The sequence below is a fragment of the Papilio xuthus genome, unplaced genomic scaffold (genome assembly GCF_000836235.2).
Source record: "Papilio xuthus unplaced genomic scaffold, Pxut_1.1 DF825783.1, whole genome shotgun sequence".
Lineage (NCBI taxonomy): Eukaryota > Metazoa > Arthropoda > Insecta > Lepidoptera > Papilionidae > Papilio > Papilio xuthus.
The window spans coordinates 3,222,951-3,244,349 of NW_013532866.1; the positions used below are offsets into that span (position 1 = coordinate 3,222,951).

The 21,399-nt window shown below is 34.3% G+C and overlaps 1 protein-coding gene across 10 annotated transcripts in view; it reads left to right on the plus strand.

Moving 5' to 3' along the window:
- The window catches only part of par-1, a 131,927-nt gene that overhangs the window by 66,287 nt on the left and 44,241 nt on the right, over window positions 1–21,399 (plus strand). For 5 of the 10 annotated variants that reach the window (XM_013323051.1, XM_013323055.1, XM_013323057.1 and 2 more), the window contains exon 1: window positions 4,213–4,433. The exons of 3 other annotated variants lie outside the window; for them this stretch is intronic. The gene's annotated coding sequence lies outside the window, so the exon portion shown is untranslated. Of the gene's footprint in view, window positions 1–4,212; window positions 4,472–21,399 lie in introns of those variants that run through there. 2 more of the 10 variants (XM_013323052.1, XM_013323053.1) reach the window with 2 other exon arrangements.

Below are 21,399 nucleotides of genomic sequence, written 5' to 3' on the forward strand. Positions count from 1 at the left end.
TAGCCCGTACCATGTAATTTTTTCGTGATTATCAATTGTTTATTTTTCAAACTAATGTGACACGTAATTCGAGGGGTATAAGGTTTATTTTGAAATGGTTAAATATGAATATAATTTTAATACATCGATCCATTTTTGGAAAAACAGATAATTATATTATTGTGTAATAAGTTAATTTATATGCGACTTTAAAATCATATTATAGTAATTCAATTATAGTTATATTTTATAAGTATATTTATCCAATGATCTTACTGTAAAGGAAAACATCGTGATGCAACCTGAACATATCAGTGAAGAAATTCAAAGATATATTTGAAGTCAACCCGCACTGAGCAAGCGTGGATGACTATGACCTACTTACATATCTTAGGGTAAGCTCTGAACCCCTCAGTGGGGACGTATAGTAAGCTGATGATGATGGAAAGGGACATTTTCTTTCTGTGCATCCTCTCCTCCGTCGATTAAAGGTAGGCAACGCATATGCAATTGCGTATGTCTATGGGCAACGGTCACTTCGCTATTTCAGCGATTACAGGTGGCCGCTCGCTTGTTTGCCACCTTATGATATAAAAAAAAATGTAGCCCACCAATCTTATATGTAAGAATTTGGTACCTACACCGCTTTAAAACGCAATGTTTGTATAATTATGCGACATTTTGCGGAGCTTGGTACTACTCGCTCTGTGTTAAGTAAATATAAACAGGTGCACTGCCTATGTAGTGTACGCTGTGTCGTGTTTTAAGCATACTTGAGGTGAAATAGTGAGGTTTTGAGACGTCCTTTTTGTGCTGTAGTATAGCTGTAGTATTCTACTATTTATGAATAAATGTTTTATTTCATTTTTTTAAGAAAATGTCTGCGTTCTTTGTAATTAAAAGATTTCTTTTTTTTAGTTAGTAGAACATTTCGTTTTGATTTCTAGATTGTTTTGTTGGTAGTTGTTTGTATGGGAAAACTGTAGAATGATTTTTCTTACATTTTATTGTTGGTCGTAATAATATCTTTATATATTTCTTGTTTAGCTTATGAAAAATATAAATCATTTTTTATCTTAATTCGGTTGTATTATAATTATGACCTCGAACAAGCATCCCCATTGGACGTAGTAATTATTTTGTATAGTATAGCAATAAAATTAGAAGCACCTTATCTGGCGCCCACATATGCCTATTACCATAGGTCTATTTGGACAGCGCCCACGGCACGAACCCACTAATGGTCGCCCATTGGGCGAGGCGACTAATTACACAACCGTACTGGAGAGTATCGGATAATGCAAACGTCTATTGTGCGGTTAACGCTGGCCGACTTTAAATGAGGCCGTTAAATAGTGGCGTGCCTGATTATGTTTATCGATATAATGTCGATATCGATGTTTTACGCTACATATGTAATTATTTACCAATGATTTTTACACATATCATGTACTAGCTGTAGCACGCGACTCCTTCCGCGCTGGGTTATAAAAAGTAGCCTATGTGTTCTTCCAGACTATGTTCTACATTTATGCCAAATTTCAGCTAGATCCATGCAACCGTTCTAGAGATACCTTCAAACAAACATCCATCCATACACACTAAACATTTACATTTATATAATAGTATTAGTTAGATTAGACGACTAGTGTCTGTCTTTTAAATGTAGCCATGGGGTTTTATTGTTGAAACACTTATGTAAAATTTTTATCCCCCCTAAAATTTTGTAGATGTGTTTTATCATGTTTTCAGCGAGATTTTGAATTAATTCCATTTGTTATATGTCGGTTATTTTACGATTTTCGGTTTTTTATACGTAGAAAGCGTTGCATAATTATTCAAAATTATTCTAGTACTTTCGAAATTAATGGACAGCACTAAAATAACAGAGAGCAGAGAATAAAAGAACAAATGCGAGCCATTTTTATTTTATTAACAATGAGATTCTGACTTTCTTTAAGGTATGAAATATATTTTCGTATTTTAAAGTTTTCCTTTTAAGTAAGCATTTTGAGTGATAATGTGGTACTCAGAATCATTTAGGTTACTAAAAGATTGTCCCTCCTCATATCCTTTTACAGTCTGAAACAATGTGTAGCATCTCAAACATAATTGCGAGCCGACAAAATTTTGAATGGAAATTATTATTTTTGCTCAAATTTACTCATATCAGAACTGGCATAATTTAATTTTTTATAACTCAAGGTGACCATATTTTTTTTTTTAAATAGAAGGTGGCAAACGAGCGAGCGGCCACCTGAAATCGCTGAAATAGCGAAGTGACCGTTGCCCATAGACATACGTATTAGTCAAGTGGAAAAATTGGGAAGGGGATGTAGTCTAGTAGTGACTAACTAGTCTCTGTCTCCTAGGCAAGAATGTTTTCGTAATTTATAATGTCGTCCATTGTCTTGTTTTAACGAGACGTTTATAAACGTGATGGAGAGCATAGTTGCACTGCGTACAGGCAGCTGCAAAATTATGTATACAATTTTAAAACTTTAGACATTCTTACAGCAAGTCTTCGATGCCAAAAATAACGTATAAATCTATGTTAACAGCAATATCTTCATATGTGTGTACATTATTTGAAAACCAAAGGCCTGTACTAGTTTCCAAAACTTTGTAATTGTATACATATTTATGCAGCTGACTGTACATATTTAATATATGTAGATACATTGTATTTGTGGCATGTCGCATGCGTGTGCGCGTTGCTTCGCCACTGCGGTATGTCATTACACGCGCTGCAGCCTCCGGTGACTCACTCCGGTTGTCGCCCGCGTCTCCATTGTGCGACGGCACGATACGACATGGTTTTGGTTACACGTGTTGCTTCTTTGTAGGTATTTAACATTGACTGTGGATTTTTGCTACAGTAATATTTGGATAAAATCATCTTTTAATTCCTCCCATTTTTATTGACAAAAATGAGATAGATTATTTTTTTACTAGTGTTACAACATAGTTTAATTTATTTTTAAAAGTCAATTGGTAGATTGTGATAAAGCATTGAGTAAAAAATTATCTATTGTTACATATGCTTTAAAAAATATATATTTATGTACCAAATCATATTTTTGACGTGTCGTGTCGTAGGTTGCGAATGGAGACGAGCTACCGCTACGGTCACGTGACCAGGGGACCATTCACCTAACCTCTGCTTTCAGTTCCGCTGCGAATCATTTGTGACATCGATTCGCTATAGTATAGTAGATGAGAGAGAGATAGATATTGTCGTTTTTAACATTCTCTACGAGAAAAATGAGATGGCAATAAATATTTTATATGGATATGTTGGTAGTGGAAATAGATCGCAAAGCATTCAAATTCCTTACTTACCTATTAAAGCAGGTATAGTTCGAATCAAATTTTGCAGGAGTATTATTTCCCATTAACATTTAAATTCTATTAGGGCTCATCAAAATGTATAACGTATTCTACAAATAATTTTACATCTCTTGAATTACTTCGCTGCTTGTTTACCATAATATATTTTGCATAAATCTATATGTCTAGGTATATTTTAAGATACTAGCTGTCGCCCTCGACTACGTCCGCGCGGATAAATACATAGCAGATACTTAGACCTACTGAATATTCATATAAAATTTCATAAAAATCGGTCAAGCCGTTTCCGAGGAGCATAGTAACTAACATTGTGACATGAGAATTTTATATGTGAGACTAGCTGTCGCCCGCGACTCTGTCCGCGTGGAATGAAAAAAAAACTTATTTAGTTTCCGCCTATTATTCGAATTTTTCTCACCTTTTAAACCTTCCCTAGACCTCCACAAACATTTCAAGACCGAGATAAGATTAATCCGTTTAGCTGTTCTCGAGTTTTAGCGAGACTAACGAACAGCAATTGATTTTTATATATATTTTATTTTAAAAATATTCATACATTTCTCTTTACGCTATAGATTTTTAGTTTACATAGTTTTTTAATCTTTAATCAAGCAATTTGTTAGTGACTTATACTTAATCTGTACCAAGAGTGCCCCTTAGTGACCATTTAATCATCACCTTGGTGACCATTGTATATCACATTAAAAGGAGACGTTTTTGAACGATATGTGAGATTGTTTTACGAAAAGTTTTTCAGTCACTTATCTCTTCGTCATGTGTAGACTATTCTTTCTGCCTCCCCCCTCCTGCCCCTTTCCCCTCGAAGGCTGATAAACCGGCGAGGGGGCGGCGCGCGCGCACCGCTACTGCCTCAGTCGCCTCTCTGACGTCGCACGGCACAGACGTGCGCGTTAATTTAACGTATTAATTTATTGTTATAAAGAATAAAGTGATGTGATAGTTTAAACGTTGAAGTGCAAGTGAAGTGTACGCAAAGGATTTCAGTTTGGATGTTATTTGTGAGAGTGAATCTCTTCTGGATTTTAATACCGTTGTGCCTCGCTCCGGTGGTTCTGTTAATAACCTGTGGATCTATAGTCGATGTAATAGTGGTTTTGCTAAGATTTTATACGACGGAAAGGTCACTTACCTTGATCGGGTGAAAAGACGCCTTGAAGTGTCTTATCTGCATCGCTATCTTTATATAACCTATTTTTGTGTGTTGATTTAGCTGCAATTGAAAACGTTCGTGAAATCGCATCGCAAGCCTTCTTTTTGAGTCATCCACTTCTCTGAATTTTTATTTGCTAACATAATTGTTTCGACATCCGACATAATACAAATCATTTTATGGAGTAGTGTTGGAGGAGAGTTTTTGTGCTGTATTATTCATCATATATTTAATGCCAAATTTAACTACATTGTATAATATGATATGGACATATTTGAAATGCCCCGGGATATAGGTTTGAGGTTGTAAATAGATTTCCGTTGCTTTGGTGACTTTTTAATTGTTTTTTTTTTTATTTGTCGTTGTGAATCAGTTTAAGAAACAATGGTTTTCTTTATGTTTACGCTTGATGTACGCTCCGGTTGGCACTCGGCGAGGTTGGGAGGTTTTGTTTGCAGTGAAACTGGCAACAATTGGACCTTGATATCCGGCGTTGCAACAGCCTGTGGTAATTACTGTTGCCCGATGTCGTTTTGTTTGTAGAATTAAAAACTGGTAAAATAAAAGGTCAAATTTTAAGTGTTTGACAAAAGTGTTTCGTAGTATAAGACTTGGTTTGACGTATTTGGCAATGCTTGGCATATATATAAAACAAATTTGACAAAATGTTTGTTTACCGCCGACTAAAGGTTGTTTATCGAATTAAACTAAGATTATACTTATTGGCATAATATTATTGTGTTTAAGGCACAGTTTAAGTATGCATAGAAGTATATTCCGTGCACGTCCTTGTAATGTAGGTTTTCTATTAAATAAATAAATGAATAAAAAAAAGGTTACATTGTGTTAATGAACAAAAAAATTGTGCTTCCAATTAATTAACTTTCAGATCGAATGTAATTTAAAAACCTACGTTCATAATTTGAATAAATTTAAGGTCGTTTTCATTGTCGCTTTGTGGCTTGTAACCTGTCTGGAATTTGTAATATTTGCTCGATTGCGGTTGGACCTGAATACGCTCCGTGGTGCTTGAAACAACGAGAATTATTTACACTCTATTTCATAGTACATTGTAGCTAAGCTAAGCTAGGCTATACAAGCTAAGCCAGGATAGGATAGTTAAACTAGGAATTGCCTTATTGCTATTAAATTATTCAAACTTTCGTGAGACATTATATTAAACTGATATATAAACACGGCTAAACACTCACGTATATACGTCCGGTGGCGGCACCGACTAGCTTCGAGCCCATCGGGGGCGCTTCATCAGGATGAGTGGTACTGGTATTATTTCAGTGAGCGACGGGCCGCGTCCGCGAATATATATATATATATATATGTGAGACTATGTAACAATGTTTACTCTTTATCGTTGTCTCACGTTTCCTATGTCCATATATTTTGCAATTATTTGCTAGTTTTATTACTTCGTTTCGGTAATTGCTCTGTATTTTTCGTGTAATTACGTGGGTTTTCACTGTCTAAATACAAGTGTAAGAATATATTGCTAACTCATTAATTTCAAGTTATATGAGTGAGATGGCAATATATCTCGGGCAAAGGAAAATTACGATAAGGTTATTAAAAATCAGAGTTCATGGATTAAGACTCTAAAAGATTAATTCGTATATTTTATTCTTTTACTACAAATCCGGTACAGGACGAGTTTTTTTTTTAATCTTTGAAGATTTTATGTTCGCAAAGGAATCGAGTTTCCTACCTGAGTTTTTATTATTCATGTCTATTGACTATTGTAAGGTTTATTGTGAATTTTTTAAATGCAGGTGAATGTTATTGTATAGCAAAATGCAGTTCTATGTCTTTGTGATAGAGTTGAAATTGCATTTATACGGTAGTGGTTACAAAATTGATCAGATACGCACAAGTTAGTGAACGTTTATCGACCAATTAGACTCGTACACGGATTTTCTATTAAAATAATGAATTTTATAATTTAAAATGACTAGGATATTATAAATTTTGTAAATGATTTTTTTTAATATTGAGAAAAGAGATTTTTGTTTAATCTTTTTATGAAACTCGTAAATTTTATTTTACACTAACGTCCGCGAATTCTTTATCGCGAAGTTAAGAAAAAATAGATTAAGTTGCTCTCATAGACATAGCTTATCTTCTAGTTAAAGTCCCGGTAAAATAAGTTCAGCCGTTTTAAAGATTACTCGGAACAAACGCGTATTGACGAACAGATGAACAAGACAAGACAGACAGACCGAAATCTATATTTCTTTTCTTTGTATTAGTTTGGATATTAAATGACACACGCGTGTTGTATGGAAAGTGTCATTATGCATAAGGCATGTTGACGTGATAGACAAATGAAAGTCTGATCGGTTTCATAGTTACACGTAAACAGTTTTTGCATCTGTACGCGGGTTACGAGTAAGATTTATAAGCGTTGATATATGGTTAAAAATGTTGGTTAAACAATCTGTGTCCCCTTTTACTGGTGGTGGCAATGTGTGCAATCTTTATGATTTTTTCCACTTTGTAGCACCAATACCTTAAAACTGCAAGAGGAAAATCCATGAACAGAATTTAACAGAGGTCATACTGGTGTTGGATGTCATAAGGATATTGCCACCTTACGTTTTTTTATTCCACTAAATATGATTGTTTTTTTTTCTTTAATAAAAGTTATTAAAGTACCCACAATAAACAAAAAAACGAGTTTTTTTTCCGAGACACAAAATTGCTTCTACTAGTTGAAGGGTTAAGCTGTGGGTAAACAGTAGAATAAATTTAAGGCATAATCCACACTCTTCTTTTATAATTTATCTTACTAATAAAATCAAGGCTAACTGCTGAAATCGGACTTTGTAACTAGATGCTAAGGGAGACTAGAGTTAGTGAATAATCTAAGTTATCGTGACCACTTTACGTCTGTGAGTGGGGTGGTAATATATGACAAATAAGGTAAGAAATGAATGAAGAATTAGTTTTCTAAAACGTACAAAAATCATAGAAAGCGTGCGACGCTGCATGGCGGGTGACATCACCGCGAGAGGGCGCTGTTATCGCGCGTTATCAACACGATAACATTAACGACGCGATATAAGACAAGTGTTGAGAGATTACAAATCTAATATTAAAACAACAAATGAAATTACACTCTATAAGTATAAAGAATAAGGTGCATAATAGTATGATACAAACATGTTTTACAACTACCAAATATCAATTGTTTTGTTTGGCGAATAAGGACGCGATAGTGTTTGGTTCAATTGTAAATCGTGTTGCCAGTAAATCGTCGATTTAGAAACTTGATTTAATATTGCGTGGGTATTTATTTGATACGCCATCTGTCTGCTAGTATGTGCTAAATTTAAATCTATATTAAATATCCTTTAAGTGAATTGGTCATCGCGTTAATAATGGAATAAAGATGGACATTGAACTTTCAAGGTCGCGTCACGTTGAAACGCATTTTAGTTACGCAAAAGAGAGAGACAATGCAATGTTTAGGTTGTGCGAAAGAGAGCGGTATACACTTTACAGAGAATTGACATCAGAATTATTTGTAGATAAAATAATTGAAATTAATTATTTCTTAATGTCACTAGTAGAGGTCGACCTGTGACTGACCGTCGGTTTCCGAGACCAAATTCTTTGTTTAAAATATATTGTTATCTCTGTTTTGTCAAAGATAATGATAGGAATGAGGATATGTTTTATACAGAGGTTTTAGTTAATAACTCCGATTTCTCGCGTTTCAGATTAGAAACATGACAATATCCACCGCCCATACATTAGAATTTTTAATTCGACTAAATTAACGAAACGGATGTAAATAATTGAACTAATTGCTAAATGTGGTCATGTATTTAGCAGGTCTAATTTTATCTTAATAATTATTTTATGGGTTTGATACTTGAGAACCTGACTACTGATTTTCGAACGATGTTACTTCAATCGCGAATAAATTAAGACATGCTAAGATTTGTTACAATTATAATAATATTATCTGTCGCCCACGACTCTGTCCGCGCGGAATTAAAAAAAAACTTAATTAGTAGCCTATATATTCCTACAGACTACGTTCTACATTTGTGCTAAATTTCATCAAGATCCGTAAACCCGTTCAGGAGATTCCATTCAAATTAAAAAAATCATTCAAATTTAACGATTTTTTTTAATATTGAGCATCTTTTTTTCGTAAAGAACTTGCATCTCTAAGCGATGGTGGGATCCTGAATAGTTAAAAAGTTTACAAAACCCGCTTTCACGTCGTCCATGGCCATTGAGAGCCGCCATCTTTGTCAGCTATTCATGTCGCGAGAGAAAAGCGCTGGATGTCACTCTGTCACACCGTTTGCGGCGACTGTGACCCAATTAGATGCACTAGGCCAGCACTAGTAAGCCACAAATGACTGACGGTGGAATTAAAATTCAACTTGACTGAAATTCTTGACTTAGCCAGAAACTTGTAAGATAAAAATGTTTATTTGACAAGATTGCGTTAAGGATTTCTACGCATGATCATGGTTTCTGGTATTGTTTAATATCAGTGTTTGATAAAAGTTAACGTTTTACTGACAATATTATCTGTAAGGAGTCATTTAATTCATTCAATCATCGTTGGTTTCTGAGAACAATATCTTTGTATAAATATATTGTTATCTCTGATTTATCAAAGATATTGAGCGTCGATGGCTCATTAGTCAAGCACTTGACTTGCAATCTGCAGGTCCTGGGTTCGAATCCCGCCATGTACCAATGTGTTTTTCGATTTCCGATTTACATATGTACATTTATCCGACATTCTTACGGTGAAGGAAAACATCGTGATCCAACCTGCACATATCTTAGGAGAAATTCCGTTGACTATAGCCTAATCACCCTTAACTTAGAGAAGGCTTCGAAAGGCCCTCGGCGTGGACGTATAGTGAGCTGATGATGATGATTTAGTCTCGGAAACCCATTCACAATTTCATTCAATCTCGTAAGATAAATGTAGTACAATGGAAATATAGTCACTGCCTGCATATATGTAAATAAGTAATCTTGTTATATCACGTCCCTGGATACCTAATTAAAACGTTTCGTATGTCGCGGACGACAGGTCTGCGAGTTTACTTTACAAGCGATAGCTGGTCCGGTGAGACAATGGAATACTGACATTGATGGTTAGGCTTTGTATTCTTGTCTCTGTTTTATCAAAGAAAATGGAAAGGGATGCCATATGTTTTGTACTTGTGTAGGAAGGAATAGGAATGGTTACAATAATTATTTCGTATGTTGGTAATGTCATTCCATTAACGTCATTCTGACATATAAAGCGCAGAATTCAATTGTTCCAAGCTATTTTACATACGTGTGATGTAACACATTCTGACTTGGTTACACAAGTTATCTTACTAATAATATAAATGCGAATGTTTGGATGGATGGATGTTTGTTTAGAACTCTATAACGGTATCTCTAGAACGCCCAAACGGTTCTCGATGAAATTTGGCATAAAGAACATTGTCTGGAAGAACACATATCCTTTTTTTAAATTCCGCGCGGGAGTCGCGTGCGACAGCTAGTCTAAAATAAGTGTATCTTTTTTATTTTAACGAGATTGAAAGGGATGGCAATATTAATTAGTGTATAATTAGATTTATGTGTAATAAAATGTATTTTAAATTTAAAATTCTTGATCGATTTAGTAGGTGTGAGAAACGGCTACTGTCTATTAATCCTACGCGGACGGAGTAGAGGACGCCAGCTAGTTTTACTATATATCTTGACTATCTTCATCCAATAAATAGTAGAATAATATATGTTAATATTGGTGTTATTATTTCATAGTTTAGGACATAATGGTATTCACCATTATTGTAATCTTAATCAAACAAATTTAACAGAAAATTTGATCGTTTAACTCCCGTCTGCAATTGCTATTCTGCTTACAAGGTTACTTTCCATCCCATTATGTTCGAAAATATACAGTTATGTTTAATATTATTATATAAATAACTATAAAAATAACATAAAATGCATTGGCGTAAAACTTTTGACCGACTTTACGTGTTTTGTCTTTCGTAATATTTTGTTTCAATGATGATGCCTTTAATATGAAACTGGGTGGATGTTCACATGAATGTTACGTAAATTAGTTTATAGTTTGAATAACGTAATTACTATTGCGACGTGTCTAATTATGAAAGTCATAACACATGAGAGAAAAACACAGTGTCTAAACACCTTTACAAAATCATATCTTTGTTTTTTTATTACGACAAATATATTTGCAAACTAATCCAATTATAGACTTGTTATCGCCATGGACTACGTTCGCTCGGAATTAATAAAAAAAAACTTAGCCTATGTGTTCTTCCAGACTATGTTCTACATCTATGCCAAATTTCAGAGAGATCAATGACAATATGTGTAACAATTCTCTGCAGTGCACGATTACTTTAGCGGCCATTTTCTCAATACAATATATGTAGGGAATAGCAGTGGGCCGTTTATTGTGGACACTATCACTCGTTATCACTCTGTTATCAGATAATGATAAGCGAAGATAGCACTGATGCTATACTGTTCCGATAAACCAGCGTAATTATAGTACTTTGTAAGGTAAAAATATGCAGGATATTAGAATTAACCTATTAAATAATTCAAACTTTCGTGAGACATTATACTACACTTATATAAAACGGCTAAACACTCACGTATATTCGTCCGGTGGCGACACCGACTAGTTGCGAGCCCATCGGGGGCCCTTCATCAGGATGAGTGGTACTGGTATTATTTCGCGGACGCGGCCCGTCGCTCATTGCGCGCCTGCACTCTTAGGGGCTTAGTTTAGTCTTAGTTTAGAATTAACCTGTGTTAAGTTTTTGAGACTAAAATCTCTGTATAAAACATATCCTCTTCTCTGTCATTATGTTTGACAAAACTGAGATAATAATATTTGTTACATGGAGATTTAAGGATATGTGGTATCGGAAACTAAAGGATACTAAGATCTTTGCTTGCATTATGATATTGGTTGGATTTTTTTGACTTTGTAACTTTTCATGTCTTGCGGAAATGAAAGTGAATACCAAACTATTAAATCTAACAACTTTCCAGTTGTAAGTCGATTTTTTATTACTTTTATTAAAATACGTTGAACATTTTATAAGACAAAATCGATCGTTTCTGTTTGTGGGTCGCGAATTTTATGGTAGTTTAATCAACTATCACTTTTGCAGTCTCCGTTCAGACGATACAGATAATTAATGTCACTTTCACTTGTTTATTATTAAAATTTTATTTATAACCTCAAATGTGTAATGTCCATTTAAGCGTATTCTCATACATGCTGTCGCCTGCGACTCCTGAAGCCTATGTGTTATTCCAGATGATGTCTACAAGTGTGCCAAATTTCATCAAATCCTTTTCGCCGTTCAAACATCCATTCATCCATCCAAACATTCGCATTTAAAAGTAAGATTAGCTAAATTAACGAACATTAAAACTATATTTAATAAAATTTAAAAAAAATATTTTTAGTCTGTTGTCGCTACTTTTTAAAGGGAATATATGGAGGATCACATTATGTTTTTATACAAGTATTTTGACAATGGAAACCCTTAGTTATGCAAAAAAATGACTACCAATTTACGTATTGACAAAACTTAAATAAAAATAGATGTTTCCGTGCTTTTTACATGTGAAAAATTAGTATAATACACATCAATTGTAGACCAATTATATTCAATAAGTGACTACGTAAATATTTAATTAATTGATGACTAATTCTAGGTCAAAGAGGTAACCATTGCGTGCTCCTTAACTGAATTGTTTCAATATAAATAATTTACTATTGTCTATTTATCGATTAAATCTTATGCACACACTTCGACTGTGTTGGTCATAAATGTATTTACAAAAGGCGTTGTTGGCATTGTTTATCTTTTAAAGTGCATTTCCAATAATGAAAAATCGTAGTATTGTTATCTCTGTTTTCTCTAAATATTAAGAAATGGATGCGAATATATCTCATCATCATCAGCTCACTATACGTCCCCACCGAGGGGCTCGGAGCCTACCCTAAGTTAAGGGTGATTAGGCCATAGTCAACCACGCTGGCCAAGTGCGGGTTGGTTGACTTCACACATATCTTTGAATTACTTCTCAGATATGTGCAGGTTGCATCACGATGTTTTCCTTCGCCGTAAGAACGTCGGATAAATGTACATATGTAAATCAGAAATCGAAAAACACATTGGTACATGGCGGGATTCGAGCCCAGGACCTGCAGATTGCAATTCAAGTGCTTGACCACTGAGCCACCGACGCTCCAATATATCTGTTATAGTTCTATTAAAATATCATGGCGGCTAAAAGTGAGTAGCGCGCTGCGCAGTGCCCCACATTCTGCTACTCTCCGCTGCACCTAAATTTGTGTTTGCGACTGTTGCGATGTTAAATATCGCCAAGTTATGTGAAAGTATACAGTTGCTAAGATAATGAAGACTTAGGACTGTTAGTAATATTTTAAGGCAGTGGACCACGGTTACTAAATTTTTTGTGATTTCAATGTGAAAATCAGTAAACTTACTGCCTCGTATCTTTATTGCGGTTTCTCTCAGGTCATTGAACTGTTGTGATAGGGGATAGGCGGGATGTGTGGTTTGCGAAAGTAGAAGTTTACTACATGTTGGCGAATTGTATAGCTTTGGTTAAATATGTCACATTATTCGAACAATGTGAGACGTTTAAAAAAAAATGTCACTTCTGCAATGCAATATACGCGTTAGTTATTGAATGAATTTCTCTGTTTTTTAGGGTTCCGTACCTCATAGGAAAAAATGGAACTCTTATAGAATCACTTTGTTATCCGTCCGTCCGTCTGTCAAAACCCTTTTTTATCTTTACATTTTCTAACTCTAGGTAAATTACAAACTAACGGCATTTATGAATTATCGGTGACACATACTTACGTTGTAAATACGGTAAAATTTACTGACATATATTTTAGTTTACACAAGTTTTTGAGTGAGATTAGCTAGAGAATGGTCAATCGTTTCGTAAATGCTGAATCATATGAGTCACGTGTTGTGATTTCACACGAGGGCAGAACACGTACACCCGAAACAATTTAAACACGTGAAGCCAAAACAGTACATTTTATCTCAACGTATGCGTTAGTACTGCACGGTTCTGCCCTCGTGTGAAACAAGCATTGCGTAGGAAGACCTCGCGGCCGGTGTAGGCTGAAGCCTTTATGTGCAGGAAATGTGCTGTATGAGGAAATAAAGGTGAGGTTCATTGTGAAATCTGTTTTATTGTCTCATTTAATTGTGTCCAATTTAAAAAATACGTTATGATTTTTTTTTTATTTAGTGTAATAGGTTAAGAGCGTCGGTGGCTCAGGGGTCAAGCACTTGACTTGCAATCTGCAGGTCCTGGGTTCGAATCCCGCCATGTACCAATGTGTTTTTCGATTTCAGTTTTTTACGATGAAGGAAAACATCGTGATGCAACCTGCACATATCTGAGAAGAAATTCAAAGATATGTGTGAAATCAACCAACTCGCACTTGGCCAGCGTGGTTGACTATGGTCTAATCACCCTTAACTTAGGGTAGCCTCCGAGGCCCTAGGTGGGGACGTATAGTGAGCTGATGTTGATGTAATAGATTATAAAAAATAAAAACTCGAGAAGAGTAATCCGTTTAAACTATATGATGTCACAATACACAAACCTATCTATCAATTTAAGTTTTTGAAACGAGGTCTTAGTCTCGACAGGGGCACTGCCGCTCCCCATACAAGAATGAACCGTTGCAAATCCGAGGTTGTTATTACATAATTACATTCAGTTTGATTGGCAGTTAAGCGAAGTTGTATACATGAACTATATTTAACTTACGAAGGCCAACGATTTGGTTTTAAAAGCGGCTTGTCAATAGTCCATGGCCGATTTGAATTCAAGGTCACCCTGTCATTTGCATAAACATTCCCATACTGTGTACCGTCAGCAAAAACTGGTGATATAGTTTTTGGTATTTAAGAAAGTTATTTTGATAATTTAGATATGTGTGACAAACTTAGTCGTTAAATGGTCATTAAACGTACCACTTAGTGATGGTTTGATACGATAATGGAATAACTTATTAGTTTTGTAATCATAGTTACATTTTTCTTTTAAAAGTGATCGCTATCATGCATTTGCACTTTATCTTTTTTATAACACACTAGTTTTCGCCCGCGATTTGATTCGGGTGGACTAAAAAATAACTTAATAAGTACCCTAGCTGTTCCTTCAGACTATGTTCTACATGTGTGACAAATTTAATCAAAATCCGTTGAGTTGTTCCGGAGATATCTTCAAACAAACATCTATCCATAACTTTTGCATTTATAATATTAGTAAGATGGAAATTACTTTTACTTGATTGTAAATCGAATGTAAAACTATAGTAAATCATAGTAATCGGATATGCTCTGGATAGCAGATCTATAGCAACCGACTGACCTACAGACACACAAAAATAATTAGTATATACCGTTCGGTGCGATGAGTTTTGCTTTATGTTGTTCTAGTACTTTATTTAACTGTTAAAACTAAAATATATAAATTTCAATTTATCATCGTAAATTTCAACTAGCGAAATACTATACTATAGGAGGCCATCATGGAGTTGACAAACATACAAATCCATAATCTTACTAATATTATGAATGCGAAAGTTTAGATGGATCGATGTTTGATATTTGGTATAGATGGAGTCTGGAAAAACGCATAGGCTACTGAATAAGTTTTTTTTAAATAATATACGCCTGAAGAATGTAAACGTTTTTGTCAATCAGCTAAAAAATATATATACTTGTAGATAACATTACGCTATTAAAAATGTGTTCTCTGTATAACGGAATGAAAAATATCACTACATCACTAGTTGCAATTTTTTCGATAGAATTAATCCGCTCTCTATTGTGATATACCGTTAATACAACAGTTATTGTTGCTACAAGACGAGCTCTGACGTAGATAGTGTACTCAATCAAATGGATTTTATAAACACTAGCTGTCGTCCGCGACTTCGTCTGCGCCGAAATAAAAAAAATCTTAATTGTGGCATATGTGTTCTTCCAGACTACGTTTTATATGTAAGCCAAAGTTCAGCGAGATACGTACAGCCGTTATAGAGATACCTTCAAACAAACATCCATCTAAACATTCGCATTTATAATATTAGTTGTTGTCGATGTACTTTGAAGCCCGATACAAATTTTGTCGATGACGTTACGAATACATCCTCGCAATTTTTCGTACTAGGCCCTCTGGAGCACGAAACACTGAATATGCCATAGACCATAGAGTCCACTTTAAGGTTAACCTTAAAGTGGGCATTGTAGGAGTATTTTTTTTATTTTATTATTGACTTCCACTGTTTAATTTTCTATACTATTAGGTGTTGCTAACAATCACATAATATTTAATATGGCGGCCAAATGTTAGCGTTTTATGGCCTGTTTATTCAACGTAATTGTTTGGCTACATATATACATAGCTTACAATGTATAATTATTCACATTTTTATCTACAAGGTGGCACCCGTATTGTAAGTCAATGACCGGTGTAATGTTTATTTAATACGTTACAAAGGTATAAAAACCCTTTTTCCACTAAACGATTAGTCGCTTGGCCGGCTCTACGTGACTGATATCTATTTGAGATACATGTCACTAACCAAGAGTTCCTTATGTTGATAAATAAGAGACGCCAATTTGAATTTCTAATGATTCACGAACGTTGCACATTTGGGTATTTTACAAATCATTGCCAGTGACATGTCTTGTCAAAGTAGTAGTCAAATCAAATTGGTATGTGTAAGTGGAAATGAGGTTTAATGTAGCAAGTTTGCCGGCGTGTGAGACCGGTCGGTAGAGAGATCGTTTTACAGGAGCTTTCTTTTTATAATATGTCGGCGTCGCTACATCGCATGACCAACGCCGAAAATGGCGAATCCAGTTCTTTATGTTTAATGGGTCGTAAGCTGACACGTGAATAGACTCCATTCAGTTTATTGTATGTATGTAACATATAGTAATATTATTAAGCTATTCTTTAGACTTAATTTTAAAAAAAAGACATGAAATATAATGAATATTTCATTTATCTTTCTCCTTCCTTCTGACTAATATTGTAAATGTGAATGTTTAGATGAATGGTTGTTTGTTTGAAGATATCTCTGGAACGGTTTAACAAATGTCTATGAAATTTGGCACAGATGTAGAACATAGTCTGGAACAATACATAGGCTACTTATTAACTTTTTTTTTAATTCCACGCAGATAGAGTCAGAGGCGACAGCTAGGTATTATCATGAATATAGTTTTTATACGCCTCACAGTAAAAAAAATGTTATATTTAATTTGTAAATTACTCAGATTAATATTTAAATGATTAAAAATGTATAATTTTATATCAAATGTTGAAATTAAGTGAATGCAACCTTGCACGGGCACTGGACCGTTATCATCCGTATTGTTTCCAAACTGTATATCTTATTCCACTGACGTATATAGTGATGAAAGAGATGGTATGACTCATTTGCTTCACCTTGAATTGTGAAAAACAACAATTAATATAAGGAAGATTGTAAAAACATTGAGTCTTATGATTCTAGATAAATACGATATTTAAATATAAGGAGGTAATCGAGTAAACTGCCATATAGACATCCATAATTCTTATCTTATTAATATCAAAAATGCGAATGTTTGGATGGATGTTTGTTAGAAGGTATCTCCAGAACGGCTGCATAGATCTCGTTGATGTAGAACAGTCGTTGTAGCCTGGGATGCACACATAGGTTAATAATTTAGTTTTTTTTTAATTTTAAAGTATTATGAAGAAGAAAGATTTGTACTTTTCTATGTAACTAATAAACTCAAAAATTACTGGACCGATTTAAAACAAATCTTATGCTATTAGAAAGCTTTGTTATCACTGAGTAACGTAGGGTATATTTATTTATTTGGTATTTTTAATGTCGCGGGTAAAAGTAAGTTTGCAATAATGTAAATGGTTAAAGACGCGGTAGGAAACAGAAGAAAAGATGTATAGAAGGACCCCTTATTCGTTTTTAATGGAAGAAAAGTTATTTCCTATAATACAATATATAGAATAATAATAAGTATGACATATAATTTTATACATCTTTATACAAATACATCCATCTGAACAAATAAACGAAAGTACAAAAGTCTAGACAACCATGAGACAAGTATTATTCAAGTGAATTAATTCTCTGTATAGTAAGAACCCACGCTCAGGTGAAAGTTTTGTACAGATGCTTTTAGATTTAGGCATGTTGCTATGCGCAAGTGAAAACATGAAAATCTGTTACTTGGTATAACTTAAGCCTTTTACAATCTGTTCTATTTAGATGAATATTGTATGCAAATCAATTTTTTTGTATATTTTTTTATATTTAAGAGCCGGTCGGTCGGAGTCGGTGGCTCAGGGGTTAAGCACTTGACTTGTAAACTACAGGTCCTAAGTTCGAATCCCGTCATGTATTAATGTGTTTTTCGATTTACATATTTATATTTATTCGATGTTCTGACGGTGAAGGAAAACATCGTGATGTCTACACATATCTGCGGAGAAATTCAAAGTTATGTTTGAAGTCAATTCACTAAGACAGCATTGACTATGGCCTAGACACTTAGGGTGACGGGCACTGAGCTGATCATCAGGTCACAGATGATGATGATGATTTTTTCAAATAATTGTTGTCCCATTCGTAATCTATTATATGCTTATGTGCATTCATGTAATTGGATGTAACAGAAATAGGGTTAAAAATTCGATCTTTCGCCTTTAGTCTTGGCCGCTGTTTTGTTTTTAATCGACTTTAAAAAGGAGGTTCGCTATTCGTCTGTTTGTTTTTTTTGCTTTGATGTGTCAATCAATGCGATCATATTTCATTCTATCGAGGATTTCTTATTAATGTATGAGTCAGTGTTGTAAATTATATATGATGTATTTGGATTGTTGCGGTTTTTGTGCCAAATAGAACACTAAACGTGTAAATAAATAGTAATTTGAATTATGTAACCATTAATATGTCATTAAGGGCGACGCTTAGTGAAGTTTTAATAGGAAAAGTGCACAATAAGAGGCACCTTTTGAGCTATAATTGTGTAACCACAAGTGATGTTAATTTTATTCTTTGTTTTTCAACTTTATTGTTTTAATACGTAATGTGATTTAAAAGTAAAATATGTAGCGATTGCGCGTGAAGTGTATAGAAAGAGATAGCATGATAAAATACTGGTTTAGAATGAGATAGTTGCGTTCAGCATGAATCATGGCGGATTCGTGTTGTTTTTTATTGTATTATTTAAGCGAGAAACCGTTATAATATTTTAGGTTATTAAAATGATACAATCAATAATCTCAATCTGGTAATAATTAATAAGTAGGTTTATATTGAGGCAAGAAATTAGCCATTTGTAATGATTCTAGCACACCTTAATTCATGCTTCGTACTAAAATGCGAATGTTTAGATGGAAAGTTGTATGGATGTTTGTTACTAAGTAATTAAAGATGATTCGAACTGATCTGGATGAAATAGAGATATACAGTTTCAATTAGTACTGTTAGGAAAAAAATCTGACATTGTGCCGGTGTACTGGCGCAACACTAGCCTTACTAAAGTGTCGACGTTTATGTCCCCTCACTAATCATTCTGACGCTGGACTTTGTAACAGAAGCACGTCGTTCGCACCAAAGGATTCTAAGTAATGTCTTAAAGTGCATAGCCTACTTTTTTTTAATACCACGAGGTCTAGTACGAATATATTTAATACTTGGTCATGTTGTTGGTAGACTAAGATAAAGTAATCATAACCATCGAAGTAATATTACAACATTGAATTATGAATACAAAACCTCGATTTTCTTGTCTCATTGTTTTAAAAAAAATAATAATATGACAGGTGCATTGCATCACAAGAGGGGCAATCGCGAATATAGCATTTAATTTAAGGTTTTTTAACCAGAGCCTTCCCCCCCACTTCCCCTTGCTCAGACTCGTTTCTCATGTACGAAGTCGAACCGACCGCCCGAGACGAGATTTTTTTTTGTAGCTCAAAAATAAACGACCAACGAAAACCAGGTTCGTATACCCCGTCTGAGAAAAAGTACACGGTACATTAGGGCTGCCACAAATATTATGGTGATATTTTTGGTCTTCAATATGAATTTAATTGTATAGAATCTTTGATACATAAAATTAAGTGGAGGATTTTGCTCAATTTGAAAATCCTACTGCTGCTTGGTGTTTTATCGTAGAAGTAGATGATGGATTGAAGCTTATTCGCCTTGGATTTCTGAGACTGAAATCACTGTTTAAAACATATTGTTATCTCTTTTTTGTCAAAGATAATGACAGGGATTAGGCTATGTTTTATATAGAGATTTCGTTCCCAGAAACCAACGGTCTGTCAATAAAATTTTAACTCTTTATCAACTTAACCGTCGTCACAGAATGTCTGAGTATAATGAGTATCTTTATAAAAATAATTCCTTGCCAACCCTAAGTACATTTTTTGGACAAAATGGCCGCTGTAATTCTTCATTTAAACGTTCGCTAATTTGCGTAGGTTCTAAACGACGGCATTAATCACCCCTAGAGCTTAAATAGCCTTAATGTCTGATATTTTACTAAAGTTTCAAGACAATATTTAATGAAAATAATTACCATATAAAACCTTAAAAAGAGCACAACTTTAATTTTTTAAGTTTTCACGATTAAACATTATTAGTAGCTTATGTGTTCTTCCAGACTATGTTCTAAATGTGTATTTCAAATTGCATATAGATCCGTTCAACCGTTCTAGAGATACCTTCTAAAATCCATGCATCTAAACATTTCCATTTAAAATATTAGTAAGATTTTAACAAATCAACTAAGAACTTCAAAAAGATTTTCGAGTAGCTTATTGTCTTATAATTTCCATCGTATTGCAATCGTATTGCATCACTTATACAAACCAAACTGTATGTGTCACTATTACAAAGATTATGTCGACCGCAGAGTCGACACTAAGCATAACATAGCGGTCACTTAAATGTATAGTATTTCATACAGTTAATTCAAGAGTTGGAATACTAGATTTGTGGGTTGTTTAATGTAATTTTTATAATAAAGGTCTTACTGCTGTTGGTCTTTCGATCAAAAGAAGTAACTAAAGTTTTTGTCTAATGTTTTCTCTTATCTTTCACGAAATCGTACTAATATTATAAAGATTAGATAAATGGATAGTTACCATTTGGACCAATCGGCCTCTCGATAAACCAAACGGGAAAGACCTGATGGATACGTGGATGGAAGGATGGATGGTTGAATATTAACCTATAAGATGATAGCGTTGATGAAACTTATGCAAATACAATTAAGTTTTATATTTAGAAGTATTTCAATGGTTTTTGTTAAATTGAGGGATTTTTTTTGACGTAAAAGAAATATTATTTCTTGTTTAATTTTTTCACAAATGCACCTTGGCAAAGTGTTCCGTTGAATCATCAGCAGACCGAGACTGACTGACCTAGACATACTTGTGTTTTTTGTTGTTAATATCAAAGTTATTAAACGAATTAACTATAAAGTCAAGTGAAAAGTCAAGTGTTAGAATGATTATAAAGGGGACATAAACGTCGATATTTTAGTAAGGCTAGTGTTGCGCCAGTACACCGGCACAGTGTCGGATTTTCTTCCTAACAGTATATACCTATTCACCCTACTCGTGAAGACACCCGCGTTATAGCTGGACGGAAACACTGACGCTAGCAACTTATTCCTATTTTTAAGAAAATACGTTAGCAAGTTCTTTTGTTTACTGATGAGTTTGCATTGCTGGAAAATGTTTACGAAACATAT